Genomic DNA, 15730 nt, shown 5'->3' with positions numbered 1-15730 from the left:
GAGAGAAAGAGAGAAGAAGTAGTAGTATATGGTAAGGAAATAATATTCCAGATATAAAGGAATAGTCAGAGATAATTATCTTGAACATAGATGCCAGAAACTATACATTTGTGGCAAAAACGATGGGGAAAAAGATAAATATTTATAATATGTAAAGTTAGTGGGTCTTGGTGATTAATTGGCTACATAGAACAAAAGGGAGTCAAATGTAGTGCTCTGGTGTCTGGTTGGCCACAGGATGGCCAATGGTGCCCTATGCTGAAAGGAGGAACATGGAGTGTGAAACTGGTCCTTCCTTCCCTCTTCCCTTTCCTTCCCTTCCCTTCCTTTCCCTTCCTTCTCTCCCTCCCTGCTCCCCTATTGTCCTTTTATTCTTTCTTTACCAAATTTGTAACACTAATTTTGCAGAAAGGTGACTGAGTTCATTTCTGGACTTACTGAATTCTAGACACTAATAGCATTTCTAATCAGAAGAAATGGTTGGAAGAAGCCCAAGAAGACAAATGGGCTGGGGGTGAGATTTGAAAGCAAGCAGTGTGTACTAATAACAGAGTCCATGCACATGAATGAGGTCACCCACAGAAAGCAGATAGAAGGAAATTAGGGACTACACTAGGATCTTGATGTCCAACAAACCGAAGTAAAAAACTAGAGTTCAATATTGAATTCCACTCTTAACAGCTTCTAGTTTATCAGTAGGATTTTTCAAGTCATCGAATGGAAGTTACAAAGACAAAGCTGTGGAGGAAAACAAATCATAGGGTTAACTAGACTTAACAACTTTGACTCCTGAGTGTGTTTTCTTCTCCTTTCCATGTTTAAAAATAATACTCTGTAAGGAAGAATAAAAGGTCAACAGGTTAATAGCGAATAATTCTTAAGTTTATGAGAGAAAAGGAATCAGGTGAGTTTGATAAAATATTTTAAATGGTTAATTATACTAACACAGGACATGGGGAGTCAAAATGACATCAATTCAAATCCTAATTTTGCCTCTTAGCATCATCTGAGTGACTTTGTGCTGATGATATCACCCACTGAGCCACAGTGGTCTGTGAACTGAGTATTCCTGGTCCCAGTGCAGGATAAATGAGGTAATGTTTGTGAAATGCTCAATGATTAATGATTGTTGCTTTTCTTTTCTTTCCTTTCTTATGAGTTAGTTAACTATGGTGCTATTTTATTAATTCTGCCTTTTTTGGCATTTCAAAAGGAGAATTTTCCTGTCATCATTTGGCGGAAAAAAACAAACAAACAGGGTTCCATCCTCTTGGGAATGCCATAAAGAGTTGCTTAGGGTCCTAAATTGAATCCAGGAAACCAACAAACTGGCAAGCGTTGGCTTTATAAAGAAAAACATCATCTTTGTCACTTTAGATGTTGAATTCAGAGGAAACAATGGTGAACTCCTCTTTTTGGAAGAAAGCAACCTAAGGGAAAGGGTCACACAGTGGCTAAGATTTTCGTGCAGTAAACATAACTTCTCTGAGTTTAGACTTAGGTATAGATGTTTTAATAAGGGGCTGGAAGAAAACACTAGGGCTTCTCTAGACCATCTTTCGAAGTTTCAATTTTGAGTATTAAATGTACTCATTTATTTAAGTTCCAAGAGGGTGAAGCAAAGGAATCTGGCATCATAAGAAAGTTTTTGCCCCAATGATATGGTAGTTGTGAACAGTCTCTTCAAGAGTAAAAACACAGACTCTTCTGGTTTTATAAACTAAACCCTCTGTTTTTCAAAAGGGGAGAACACATCCCTTCTTCATTCCCATGCCCACGGGCCTTGGAAAACAATGATCTACATCTATATTTAAACACTCCTAAATTTGATGAGCTTATTTAGTTTGGAGTAACTAGCCACTTACATGTATAGTAAGTAGGTACTGAGAATAGTCTAAGTCATAAACTCAGTCTCTGTACAGCCTAGTGCTTATGGTGCCAGTTTCCTCATTTGCACAAATGGCAAGAGTTGTGGGTGTGGCTAATGTTGAAAATCCACAGGGTCCCTGGGCAAAGCGGTGGTTATTGCCTGGCACTTAGTGTGATTGTTCTAAGCACAAGTTAATAAAAAAGCAAATTCTGGCACATTTAAGGGTAAACTTTATATTATCGTGAAAATTCATTTAGGTGAAAGAACTCTTTCTCACGTACATCCTCCTGAGTAAACACTTATATAAAATGTTTGTTATGTCTATTAACGTTTCTATTAAATCCATCATTCTAGCAATATTTACACTTAGCTTTTCCTAGAGAACATAGTAACGCAGGATAAAAGCAATGAATATCCACAGCAGGCTGTTCTTTATTTTCATACCAAAGACAAAGGGAATAATAACTGACCTCAGGTGTGAACTTTGGCCTTTTAACAATACGTCAATTCTAAAGACATCTGAAATCCAGGAGTAACTATAAAATGTAAACATAACTCTCATCCTTTGTACAGATAATGCTATTAAATTTTAGGATGGTCTATAAAATGTCTTATTTGGAATTAAATGATAACATCTAAATAATAATGTCTTAAGTATAATACTTTTCCATCCATTTTTTTAGATGCATATTTATACACAGTGAAACACACAAATTTTACTGTATAATTCTAAGAGGTTCTGAACCCAATTCCAACATGTTGGTGTGAGGAAGTTTTCCCCCACCTCCAACAATTATTTGGACACCAGCAGGGTGTCATTCAATTCAATTCAATTCAATTCAATTCAATTCAATTCAATTCAATTCTAATATTACCTACCTAGAGATAGCATCAGATCCCCGGGGTTAAGAACTCAGTCTTGTAAAACTGACACTCCCCATTCTTCTCCACTTCAGACACCAGTTGTAAATCCAGATTATCACCTCATGTTTCTGACCAACCAGCTATAGATCAGATGTGCCAATGACCCTACCTGGGATTTGATTACTTTGGTAGAGCAGTTCATGGAACTCAAAGGAACATTTTACTCACTATATTACCAGTTTATAATAAAACGATATAATCCAGAAAAGCCAGATGAAAAAGATATAGAAAGCAAAGTAATGGGAAAGATCACAGAGCTTCCAGGCTCTGTCCATGCTGGCCACTCTCCCCAGATCTCCAAGTGTTCACCATCATGGAAACCCTCTGGCCCCCGTCCTTTTGAATTTTTTATGGAGGCTTCATTGCATAGGCATGATTGATTAACTCAGTGGTCAGTGGTGACTTTTCAACCTCTCTCCCCTCCTTCCTCCACAGAGGTCTGGAGGTGGGACAAAATGTTTCCAACCCTCTATTCACAGAGTTGGTTCCCCTGGCAACCAGCTTCTGTTCTCAGGTGCAGTCCAAAAGCCATCATTAACATAACAGAAGACATCTTTATTGCTCTCACCACCCTGGACACTCCAAGTATTTTAGGAGCTCTGTGCCAGAAGCAGGACAAAGCCCAAATATATATTTCTTACCATAACTCACACACCACAAATTCAGAAAAATTTGACAAATACATAAACTATGTAGTACATATCTCTATAGAGATACAGAGCATTTTTGACTTCCTGAAGGATTCTTTTGTGCCTTTCCAGTCTAATTCAGGCTACTATTCCTGACCACTAATTCAGAAGTAGCCCTTGTTTTAATTTTTATAAAATTAGACTAATTTTCAACTATTGCAGTACTTCATATACTGGAATTATCTGTATATTTGCACCTTGATCTGGCATTTTTCATTCAACACTCAATTTGGGGGGATATATCCATGTAACATATATTACTTTGCCCCTTTTATTGCTAAGTAGTATCCATTGAATGGATATACCACTTTTAAAAATTCATGGCATGAATGTTTATTTTTCTTAAGAATTTCTAATGAATGAAAGTCAAATTCATCCAACTTTTGCTTGTACGCTTAGTGTTTCTGTGTCCTAAGAAATCTTTGCCTAACCCAAAGTTATAAAGGTATTTTGTTATATTTAAAAAATATTATAGCTTTAGTTCCCATATTTAGGTCTATCTTGATTTAAATTTTTCATTGGGAGTGAAGGCATCGAGATTCATATTTTATTCTGTAGGTTATTTCCAATTGTTCCAGCATAATTTGTTGAACAAACTTTCTTTTCCGCATTGAAATGTTTTGATAACTTTGCAAAAATAATCAATTGCTTATACACATATGTGTCTATTTCTGGATTCTGTATTTAGATCCATTTATTTATTTTTGTGCCAATGCCACACTAGCTTGATTACTATAAAACTTTGGCAAGTCTTAAAATCAGGTATAGGAAAGTCTTCGCTAATTTTTTTAAAGATTTTATTTACTTGAAAGTGAGCATGAGAGTGAGTGGGGGAGCGGCAGGGAGACAAGTAGACTTCCCCACTGAATGTAGAGCACCATCCAGGGGCTCCACCTGGGGCTGGACCTAGGACTCAATCCCAGGACTCTGAGATCATAACCTGAGACAAAGTCAGATGCTTAACCAAACTGAGCTACCCAGGTGCCCCTGCTATTTTTTTTTTAATATTGTTTCCGCCTCAGTTAAGGTCTAGATCTTCTGCATTTCTATATAAATCTATAGAATCCATCAAATTAACAACCAAAAAAAAAAAAACTTCACTGAGATTATGATTAAGGTTGCATTGATTCTATAAATTCGACAGTTAACAATACAGAGATTTACAAAACATATAGTTATATCTACTTAATCCTCTTAATTCTATTCTTAGCAATACTTTGTTTTCAGTAGGGTGGTCTTGCACATCTTTCATAAAACTTATTACTAATTATTTTATGCATATTGATGCTACTGTAATTGATATTTAAAAAATAAACTCCCACTTTTGGCAAGAAATACAATTTCTTTTCATATATTGAGATTGGTTCTTGTAACCTTGTTAAATCCCCTTATTAGATTTAGTAGTCTTAGAAAAATCTACATAAACAATCACCTAATCTGTAAATAAAAATACTTTTGGGTGCCTGACTTCAGCTCAGGTCATGATCTCAGGGTCCTGGGATCAAGCCCTATCATTGGCTCCACACTTAGGAGGGAGTCTGCTTGTCTCCCTCCCCACCACTCTTGTGCACCCTCTCTTTCTCTCTCAAATAAAATAATAAAATCCTTTTTTAAAAAAGATACTTTTACTTATTTAATATTTATAGTTTTTTCTTTCCTTTATTAATTTTTTTCATATATTTGCATGTGTGTTTATTGATTTTGGTGTTATTACACTGGTTGGTGCCTCTGGTACCATACTGAATAAAATTAGGTATTCTCAATCTTAAGGAAAACTTGTTTGTCTTTCATGACAGATCTTCAAGAGGTATCTTTCAAATAAAATGGTACCTGTGTGTTTTTTATAGATTTGCATCAGAAAATTTTACAGATTGAAGAAGTCTCTGATTTTGTTCCATCTTTTCTTCATCTCTTGTGATGATTATATGATTTTTCCTTTTCTGTGAATGGTTGAATTGAATTAAAGCCTTCACATATTTTATCCAATTGTATGGTTCTTTTTGGTGGGGAAGGGGGATATAAATCACTCATTCTGTTATAGTTGAATTGGGAATCTCTTACCCACTCTTCTGTGTGGAATATAATGTTTATCATTGAATTGGTGAACATTTAATAATAAAATAACAATAATTGGGGCACCTGGGTGGCTTAGTCAAGTGTCAACTCTTGATTTGGGCTTAGGTCATGATCTTACAGTCCTGTGATCAAGCGCCGGGTAGGGCTCCACACTTGGCGGGGAGTCTGCTTGAAGATTCTCTCTTCTCTGTCCCTCCCCTACCCCACTCTAAAATAAATGAATCTTTTAAAAAAATAACAATGATAATAATGATGGAATGAACACGTAATGTATGGTGAAATACTTACTCTGTGTTACACACATTCTCTCAAGCAACACTAACAGCCCCACAAGAGAAGTCTTTGTGGAGATGTATGTGAACCCTGAGATTTCACTCAGAATAAATAACTTGCTCAAGGAAACACAGCTTGGAAAAGGAATAGTCTGAATTTAAATTATCTTATTCCCAAACATACTTGCTTTAACACTATATAATACTATTGTTTATTATCTGTGTCACCAGGTTCTTTTAATGGGTACCTACTATGTGTAAGACATTGTTGAGTTATGGACTTTCTTTCCAAAGATACCTCTGAACTGTTGCTATGTCTACCTCACTCTGGGTACATTAATTCTCTTTGGAGACAGATTTTGTATCAAAATGTCTACCCAAATTCTGAATTTGACAGTACAACCTTCATTTTTCATTTCTAAGCCTTGGCTTGTAGATAACATGAAATATGTATGGATGCTTTACACAACTCAGCCATGGCTTTACAGAAGTAGATGCATTCTATCAAAAATACATCATCTCACTCAGATAGATACGAAATCTATACACAACAAACTATAGCCTCTCTTTCACCATAAGGCTTCTCATTCAAAGAATGTCCAAAGTTGATGCCAAAAATAATAGTTTAATTCAAAAGACCTTTAAATATTGTCATCAAGTTGAGAATAAGTATGAAAGGACACCCATCACTGGAAATTAGCAGGTAAATGGTTCAGCTGAGTAACTCATCAATTACGTACTGCTTCTTTAATCAATTTAACACATATTTATTGATGGCCTACTATGTGCAAAACATTTGGTCTGGCACTGGAAAAAGACAGAGATGAATGTTAAATATGCTCCCTATCATCCCCCCAAAGAACCTAGATTTGCAAATACTATGTGCAGATCTCTCTGCCATGATAGATTCTATAGGTTGATGACAATGGTGGGAGTTTAAAAAAATCACAAACATTTAATGTGTTTGTTAGGTTTGAGACTATGAGGTAGTGGCATATCTTAGGAAAGTCTTATTTTAGAGACTAAGAAACTGAAGCCTAAACATGAGTAACTTGCTCAAGGCCATGCTCTGTTACATGACAGAGCTGAGGTTAACACCTGGTCCTCAGATTCCGATCTTTAGGTCTTAGCCACTGTGCTTTACAACTTCCACCAACGACGTATGTTAGACCCATGCAGGCAACTGAACTGTTTGACAAATTATTTATAACAATTTATAAGGTTAAATCTCCCTAGAAAGGAGTCCTTTCCTTGGAATCTTGATTTCCTCTCCTTAAGCACTCTTATTTTCCTTTCCTTCACCTGAAAACCATCCAAATGTCTTTCATTGCGGGGGGGGTGGGGGTGAATGGGTGACGGGCACTGAGGGGGGCACTTGACGGGATGAGCACTGGGTGTTATTCTGTATTTTGGCAAATCGAACACCAATAAAAAATAAATTTATTATTAAAACAAACAACAACAACAAAAAAAAAACAAATGCCTTTCATTGTATGAAGAACTAAATCCAGTCTATGTCAAATGTGCCTCGCTCCCCACCAGGTCTTCCATAATCTGACTCCTCGCTAACTCTGAATTAGTTACATTCTACCCATCAGGTACTCCCTGGACACAACTCACAGGGGACTTCTATCTGTCCTCTTAAGTGCCCAGCTCTTTCCCTCCTGACACTAACTGTCCCCCTGCCTGCTATACATGGCTTCCTGACCTTAGCATTGCTGATTTCTTCTCACCGGGTCTCAGCTCAGAGGTCACTTCGGAAGATTAGGACTTCACACCTTTTTGGGGGAACACATTACAACCATAACACAGTCACTCATATTAGCCCTGCCTTACATATGAGAAAATAGAGAATTGGTAATTTGCCTGAAATCACAGGGCCAGCAAATGGGGCAGCCTCAATTCCAATCTTGTGTATTTGAGTCAAGAGTCTGCTCTCCCACAATAAGGTTCACAACTTTTATAGAATGCAGGTGAAATTGGGTAGGAAGTGGAGGAAACACATAGCCCCAAACATCTGAAGACAGACTGTGGACCCTTGGCAGTTCTCAAGTGGGGCAGCATCACCCTCTAGGGAGCACTTGAGAAGATGTACATAGTTCCTCGTTATAATGGCTGAGCATTTTTCAGGTTCATGGAGAAACAGAATAAATGGGTAAAAATTGCTGGGGCCCAAATGTTTCAAAGGGTGTCTCTGGCCTGTGTTCAGTTGCCTTTGCTCAGAAAGGATGCTTCTGCCACTGGTGCTAGGGGCCAAAGGTATGCAAAGTCCTGGTAATGTCTGGAACATTTCTCAACAGAGGATTGTCCCTCCCAAGATGCCAGTTGTATCTCTGTTGGTAGGTGGTCCTTATCTCTCTGTTCCAATGAGATCAGCATCTTTGATGCCTTCTACCTGTACTCACCTTTTCTCTTTGTGTCCTTATGCAAAGTATTTGCCTCTTCTCCCCACCCTGGGATACTCTTTCCCATTCTCCTTTTATCTGAGTCTACTCATTCTTGATAATTCAACTGAAGTCCCATCTTCTCCAGAGCACTAACCCTTTGTTACCTCTACTCCATGAAATCCTAAAGCAGGGTTCACAACACACAATTTAACATCTCATTATATATTGTTTCATTTTGTTTTGATGGCATCCTGTCTCTAGGTCTTATTTCCCCAACTACATTCTGAACTTTTTCCTGGGTCTCCATGGTATCCAGGACAATACTGGGCATATAGATACTGATTTTTAGAAATAAGCAATATCTAGAGCAGTTTTCTCAGAGAACAGTTTATTCCCCTCAGGTCAGACACCTACCTAGTGTGTCTTAGTTTTCAGAAATCTTGTCATGCAGAATTTAGAATTACTAAAGGACTTTCTGTGATGTGTTTGGCATACTCTGCTCTTTATTATGTCTTCTGTAAACTAACCACCAAACTTTGTATTATAAAAACATTGCATATAATAAAGTATAATTATGCAGAAGAGGAAAATTAAAATAGTCTGCAATCCTGCCACCCAGTACGGCCACAATTTTTGCATGTACTTCAAGATATATATTTTTCATGTCATAGAATGGGAATAAATTAGATATACCTTGTAATTGGCTTTTCTCACTTAATATTTCATGAACACTCAACCACATTAATAAGCATATTAAAACCCTCACTTTGAAACAGCTGGGTAGTATTCTCCTTTATGAATGGTGTTGGATGCTTTAATTATTCATTCATGTCACATATATTTCCTGATTATTTGCTAAATAGCAGGCACTGTTTAAGTGCCAGGGATATGGTCTAAACAAAACAGAAAAATCCCTTGCCCACCAGACACTATTGTTCTAGTGAGGTAGTGTTTCCAGTCCGTCCTTCTTTCTTTTCAAGACTGCATCAGTGATTCGCAGGATGATCTGCCCTCCAGGAGTGATGTGTCTCCCAGCAGACATTTGGCAATGTCTGGAAAGAGTTTTTGTTCTAGCTTACCAAGGGGTATGTGGGATTGCTAAGGATAGCTAGTGGGTAGAGGCCAGGGATGCTCCTAACATCCTCCGAGGTACAGAACAGACTCCCAAGATAAAAAAGTATCTGGTTCATAATATATAGTGCCAAGGTTTAGAAACGTGACTCTACTTTGATATAATATACTTCTAGTCAAAACAAGTACACTTATAATTTAGTCCCCCTGTGCAGAAGCCTTAATATGCTTAGTCACTTTGCTAAAAACTTTTCTATTTTTTGCCAAGATTTGAGGTCCAGAGGCTGCCAGTTACAACCTATTCTTTGAATGAAAGTAAGAATATTAAATGATAGAATTTCAGGCACAAAGAATTAGGGAAGGTGACTGAACAAAGGGATATAAAAGGACTCCAGCTATCTTAGTATTCATCATTTGATTTACATTTAGCACCCTGGATTATGATCCTGATAGTGGGAATGTTGTTTGAAGATTACAGTGGGCTAAGTATAGTTTCATTATAGGAAAACTAACTGGAGGCCTCTTTCTCCTTATTGCTGTGACTTTTTAAAGAATTTCCTTCAGAAAAAAGAGCAAGTATTGACCTGAATGCAAAAAAAAAAAAAAAAAAAAAAAATCAATGTTTTAAAATTTTCTTTATGAAGGAAGGTTATTTCATATATACTTTAAAAATACATTTTATTTGACCTAGAAAGGGGATGGATAATTTACAGAGGACCTGGTGAAAATTAAGCAGGTAGCTGTGAACTGCCTATATGGTGTCAGAAGTGGACCATTTATTAATACATGGCTTGATAGGCATATGTATTCAAATCCCACCCTGAAAATTCCTTTTTGGTGTTGTTGTGGTTTTTTTTTTTTTTAAGATTTTATTTATTTATTCATGAGAGACATAGAGAGAGAGGCAGAGACACAGGCAGAGGGAGAAGCAGGCTCCATGCAGGAAGTTCAATGCGGGACTTGATCCCAGGACTCTAAGATCATGCCCTGAGCCAAAGGCAGATGCTCAACCACTGAGCCACCCAGGAATCCCTGAAAATTCCTTTTTGTAAGGAAGAAGAGGGGAAGAGTAGGAAGAGAACATCAACACAACCAAAACAAAATTTCATTACAATCTCTTAAATTTATGCTTTGAGGAATTAATCATTTATTTTGCTGTCACAGTGGTCATTTCTTAAACTGGCGTTACTGATTTTAAAACATTTTATCATACACAATTTGGACATGTGAATTGTTAAAAGGTGAGTATTATAAATGCAGGAAGTCACCACCAAAATGTATCAATGGGCAGTATTTGGGGGTGGGAATAGTTATTATATTATGTTCTTTTGTGTTAACTAAAGCAGATTTTTCAATGGTGAATGATGCTCCTTATTATGGGCTTGAATACATTGGGTCATTAACTTACATGTAGACAACCAATTCGAATATTTCATAGGGTAGAATAGTCAAGTAATATCCTCTATTTTCCAATTTACTTTGTGAATAAGATTGCTGTGATGGGGTTCTTATATGCAACATACAACAATACAGTCTGTCTGATTCTTTATACCTGAAAACTTCAGTGTGTGAAATGGAAATTCCTAATATTCAACTATATGAAATCATTTCTTCTGTTTCCTAGAAAAATAGAAATATTTAAATGGTCCATTTTATAACTAACAGAACAGCACATATTTATCTTCCAAAGTTGAGTATGTTCTTGAATATTTGCACTTGATACGTTGTTTGGTATTATGTGTATGAACTTAACAAGTTGTTTATATTCTATAAGACTCATTTTTTCCAAATGTGCAAGGAAATAGGAAAGATAATATCAATCTCTCAAGCTTATTGTAAGTTTATACAAACTAGACAAAAGTAAAATGGCTTAGCACAGATTGGTATATAGATAGCTGGTACAGAGATATTAATGACTCTTTCCTTAAAAAAAAGTCACAGGTTGTTTGAATTAAAGCTACATATATTAAGATTAATAAATTTTGGAAACACTATGTTAAATCAAGGGCAAGGACAAGGAGAGGGTGCAGTTGGAGAGGGCAACCCAGAGTGATTATATATCCATGTGGGTAATGAGGTAGGATGATAGAGTCCGTAAGCACTATTGCATTGTTCTTTATAATTTGTTGCATCCCTTCACTAAATATATAGTAGAGTATAAAATTGAGCCTATTCTCTATTTCATGATGATCAGAAAATGTGGTTAATACTGGCCATACTGCACAGCCTCTCAAACTTCATCTATTCCCCAGTGAGCAGAATTTGAGTTCAGTATAAGTATTTCTGCAGCACAGTGGACAGAAGCTTGGAATATTACTCATATATTGTTCCCTCTGTGTATTTAACTTGGTGATTTTTATACCCAACAAGATGGTTTTCTTTGCTGACTGTCATTATAAGGTTTTTTCCCCCTGTGCAAATCTCTACAGCCAGGTGTTTATCTATCTGCTTATGTTCTCTAGCTCCCACAAAAGCTCATGTCAAACAAGAGAAATATTATGTAGTTTTAATATAGCTAGAGAGAACAGTGAGATTTGATGTTAGTCACCCAACAACTGATGGGATGTTTCCAAGCCCATAAGTTACCTTCAACTCGCCTATGCTTGAAACTTTTACTAGACTGTGTTTCTGAGTTTCAGAAATGTCTGTTTTAGGTTTGCCATGGTACTGGTTAAAGAAGTAAGCTTTTTGTATTACTTAAGTATAATGCTCATAAAAGAAAGGCCTCACCTCAAGTTAGTATTTTTAATCTCTATGTTTTTTCTAACCAAATCCTCAAATAAACACTTGACTGGCAGTTAGTGTTACCTTCTAATTTGAAAATGAATATTAATTTAACCTTCACACTGAAGGTGTTGAAGAAAAGTAGTACAATTCACTCAATAATTAGACTTAATTGGCCAGAGGATTTAAATGCTGCCTTGACACCAAACATTTCAAATTATGCATATTTCACAACTTTAAATGGACTCCTGATACTACAACTACCAGATATATTTTATCAGCTTGTGGTATGTTTCTGTTAGCAAGCAAATGTAAAAGCCCAATTGCTGATATTTGAAAATCAAAATCAAAATGAAGTCAAAATAATGGGTTTTCTCATTTCTGGACTGCATAAGATACTGATTTTTTTTTCACAGTAGAGATTGATTATCTATATTGTTTTCTTATCTGTCTTTTAATTGGCATAATCATTAACTACCAATCAAGATGATATAAAAACACAAGCAACAAAAGCAAAATTCGACAAGTGGCATTACATTAAACTGAAAAGCTTCTATACAGCAAAGGAAACAATCAACAGAGTGAAAAGGTAACCTACAGAATGAGAGAAAATATTTGCAAACCATAGATCTGATAAGGGATTAATATCCAAAACATATAAGGAAACCCCTACAACTCAAGAGCAAAAAATTAAATAATCATTAAAAATTGGCAAAGAATTTAAAAAGATAATTCTCCAAAGGAGAAATACAAATGACCAATAGGTATACGGAAAGATACTCAACATAACTAATCATTGGAGAAATGGCAGATCAAAACCACAATGAGGTATCATCTCATATATGTTAGAATGGGTATTTTTGAGCAAAACAAAACCAAATAAAACACCTGTTGATGAGGATATGGAGAAATTGGAACCCTTGTGCACTCTTGGTGGGAATGTAAACTGGTGCAGCCACTCTGGGAAACTGTGTACAGGTTCCACAAAAAAAAATTAAAAATAGAATTACCATATGATCCAGCAATCCTGCTCTTGGGCATATATCCAAAAAGCCCTGAAATCAGGATCTAGAAAAAACATACACATTCAGATGTTCATGGCAGCTATTATTCACAATAGCCAAGATACAGAAACAACCTAAATGTTCACTGGCAGGATAAATAGATGATGAAAATGTGGTATGTACATACATAGAATATTATTCGGGCTTAAAACCCAAAGATATCCTGATGAAAATGATGAACCAGGAAGATATTACCCTGAGTAAAATAAGCCAGACCCAGAATAACAAATACTATAAGCATCTACTTATATGTTGTCTTTAAAAGAGTCATTCTTATAGAAAAGAGAATAGAAGGGTGATTACTGGGGCTGAGGGAAGAGGGACGCAGAAATTTATTGTTCAAAGGACATCAAATCTCAGTCACTCAAATGAGTAAATTCTCAAGATCTGCTATACAAGATCGTGCCTATAGTAAACAATATCATGTACTTAAAAATGTGTTAAGAGGGTAGATCTCATGTGTAGTGTTCTTGTTACAGTAAAAATATTTTAAAGGTATATCTACCAATCACGATATCTACCATTAAACATGTCCCATATTTCAAATGTCCTATCAGAATTTTTAGATGCATTAAAAATAAGCTTCACAATATTTTATGATATAAATTATTGTTTCTAATTTTAAAATAAGTAAATTCCAAGAAAGCATGATAAAGGTTGCTTTTGTCTAATATAGTTCCCTCACCCCAAAGATGAGGACACAGCTTATGCCAGGATCATTGTAATACGTACAGGGAGTGATTTTTGTAATGATCACATGATCAAACTTGGACCAATCCAATGAATTTCCTGGTATTTTTCTGATTGATGAAGAAGACTTTTCTTCTATCAGGTCATAAAACTAGATATAAGTGGATCTGATATAGACAGTAGCCATATTTCCTGCTATTCAGAGAAAGATAAAGCCCAACTTTGACAGAAGACATGAGAGAAAAATACCAAGTAATTCCTAATGACTTTGAGTGTTTAGACCTAATTATAATCAGAATTTTCAATTTTTTAAAAAGACTTCTATTTATTTATTTAACAGAGTGAGAAAGAGAGAGAGAGAGAGTGCCAGAGAGTGCAAGCAGGGGGAGAGGGAGAGGGAGAAGCAGATCCCTCACTGAGCAGGGAACCTGATGGAAAGCTAGATCCCAGGATCCTAGGATCCATGACCTGAGCTGAAGGCAGACAACCAACTGAGCCACCCAGGTGCCCCTGACATTTTAGACTAAGTATTTCCTCATTGGGAAGGTGACTCTCTAGTGCTGACCTCTACATGACACTAGATGCCAGAAGCACCCACTTTCCTGCAGTTGTGGCAAGAATGTCTTCAGACATTGCCAAATTTCTCCTGGGGAGTGGGGGGAGGAGGGGCATTGAGCTATAACTAAGAATATCATCACCACTGTGTTTGCCAATTATTCGAGCTATGAAATCTTCTCCATTTGCTTAAACTAATTTAACTTTGGTTTCTGTAAATTATAATCAAAAGAATCTGGATTAGTTTGAAAATGATCAGTAACTTGCTAAAGGTCATAGAAAGTCTTAGAGCACTTTGCTAAGGGTGTGAGTGTATGCCTTAAGGAAAACAAAAGAATTTACATATTCCCAAATGTATGGATATACAGACATAGAAAGATATAGATGTATATCTATATCTACATATATAGATCTATATCTATCCATATCTGTATATCTATATACATGGGAGGGTGCATAAGAGGGACCAGGAGGCAAAGAGCTTTAAAAGTAAGTTTTCCATGTAAGTGGGATGTGCTTCAGGCCTGGGGTGGAGACAGATGTGATGCATTGTGGGAACCAGGGTTCAGCAGACCATGGGCGAGATAGAGGTGACCTTGGAGCAGCACTTGGAGGACACAGTGAAGAATCGATCCATTGTTGGAGTCCTGTGCACAGATTCAGAAGGCCCTAATCTGGGCTGCTATGGGACCCCACAAGATAAACCTGCTGGGGTGGTATCTGTACTAGCCTAGCAAGCTGCTAAGTTAACCTCAGACTCCACTGATTTTCGAGTGGTGTTTCTAGAATCAGATAAGAGAAACATTATGATCTATAAGCATGATGGCATCACAGTGGCAGTGCACAAAATGGCCTCTTGACATCTTGTATCAGTTCTCTAGCAGCCTATCACAGGGACTCGATTTTACCTGTGCTAATTATCTTGTAGAACTATTAAAGTTCCAGGGGCACCTGGGTGGCTCAGTTAGTTAAGCATCTGCCTTCAGCTCAAGTCATGATCCCAGGGGATCAAGCCCCACATCAGGCTCCCTGCTCAGCAGAGCCTGCTTCTACCTCTCCCTCTGCTGGTACCCCCGCTTATGTGTTCTCTCATTCTCTCTCTCTCAAATAAATAAATAAAATATTTAAAAAAGAAAAAAGAACTATTAAAGTTCTAGAAGTTAGGCCACGTATTTAGTGTGCATTGGGCACTTTTCTATTAATTATAGAGTAAGCTGCTTTTTTGACACTCAATGGACTGACCTATCAAAATATTAGTAAGAAAGGCTCATGTTTTAAGGCAGCAGGTCCAGGTCACTTTGCACACGGAATTTTATAATGTTCACTAAATCTGATTGGAGGAGAAAAAGAAAAGTACATTTTCCAGATAGTTGACCCATGAAACATGTTCACTGAGGGGTGCTTCCTC

At 36.7% G+C, this 15730-nt stretch overlaps 1 pseudogene; it reads left to right on the top strand.

The window, feature by feature from the left end:
• Positions 1-14897: 14897 nt before the first annotated feature.
• Positions 14898-15182, top strand: LOC119865754 (annotated as a pseudogene).
• The last annotated feature ends 548 nt before the right edge of the window (positions 15183-15730 follow it).

Source organism: Canis lupus, chromosome 24, assembly GCF_011100685.1.
Source record: "Canis lupus familiaris isolate Mischka breed German Shepherd chromosome 24, alternate assembly UU_Cfam_GSD_1.0, whole genome shotgun sequence".
Lineage (NCBI taxonomy): Eukaryota > Metazoa > Chordata > Mammalia > Carnivora > Canidae > Canis > Canis lupus.
Note: the sequence above shows the minus strand (reverse complement) of the source record. Positions and strands in the feature narration are given on the sequence as shown.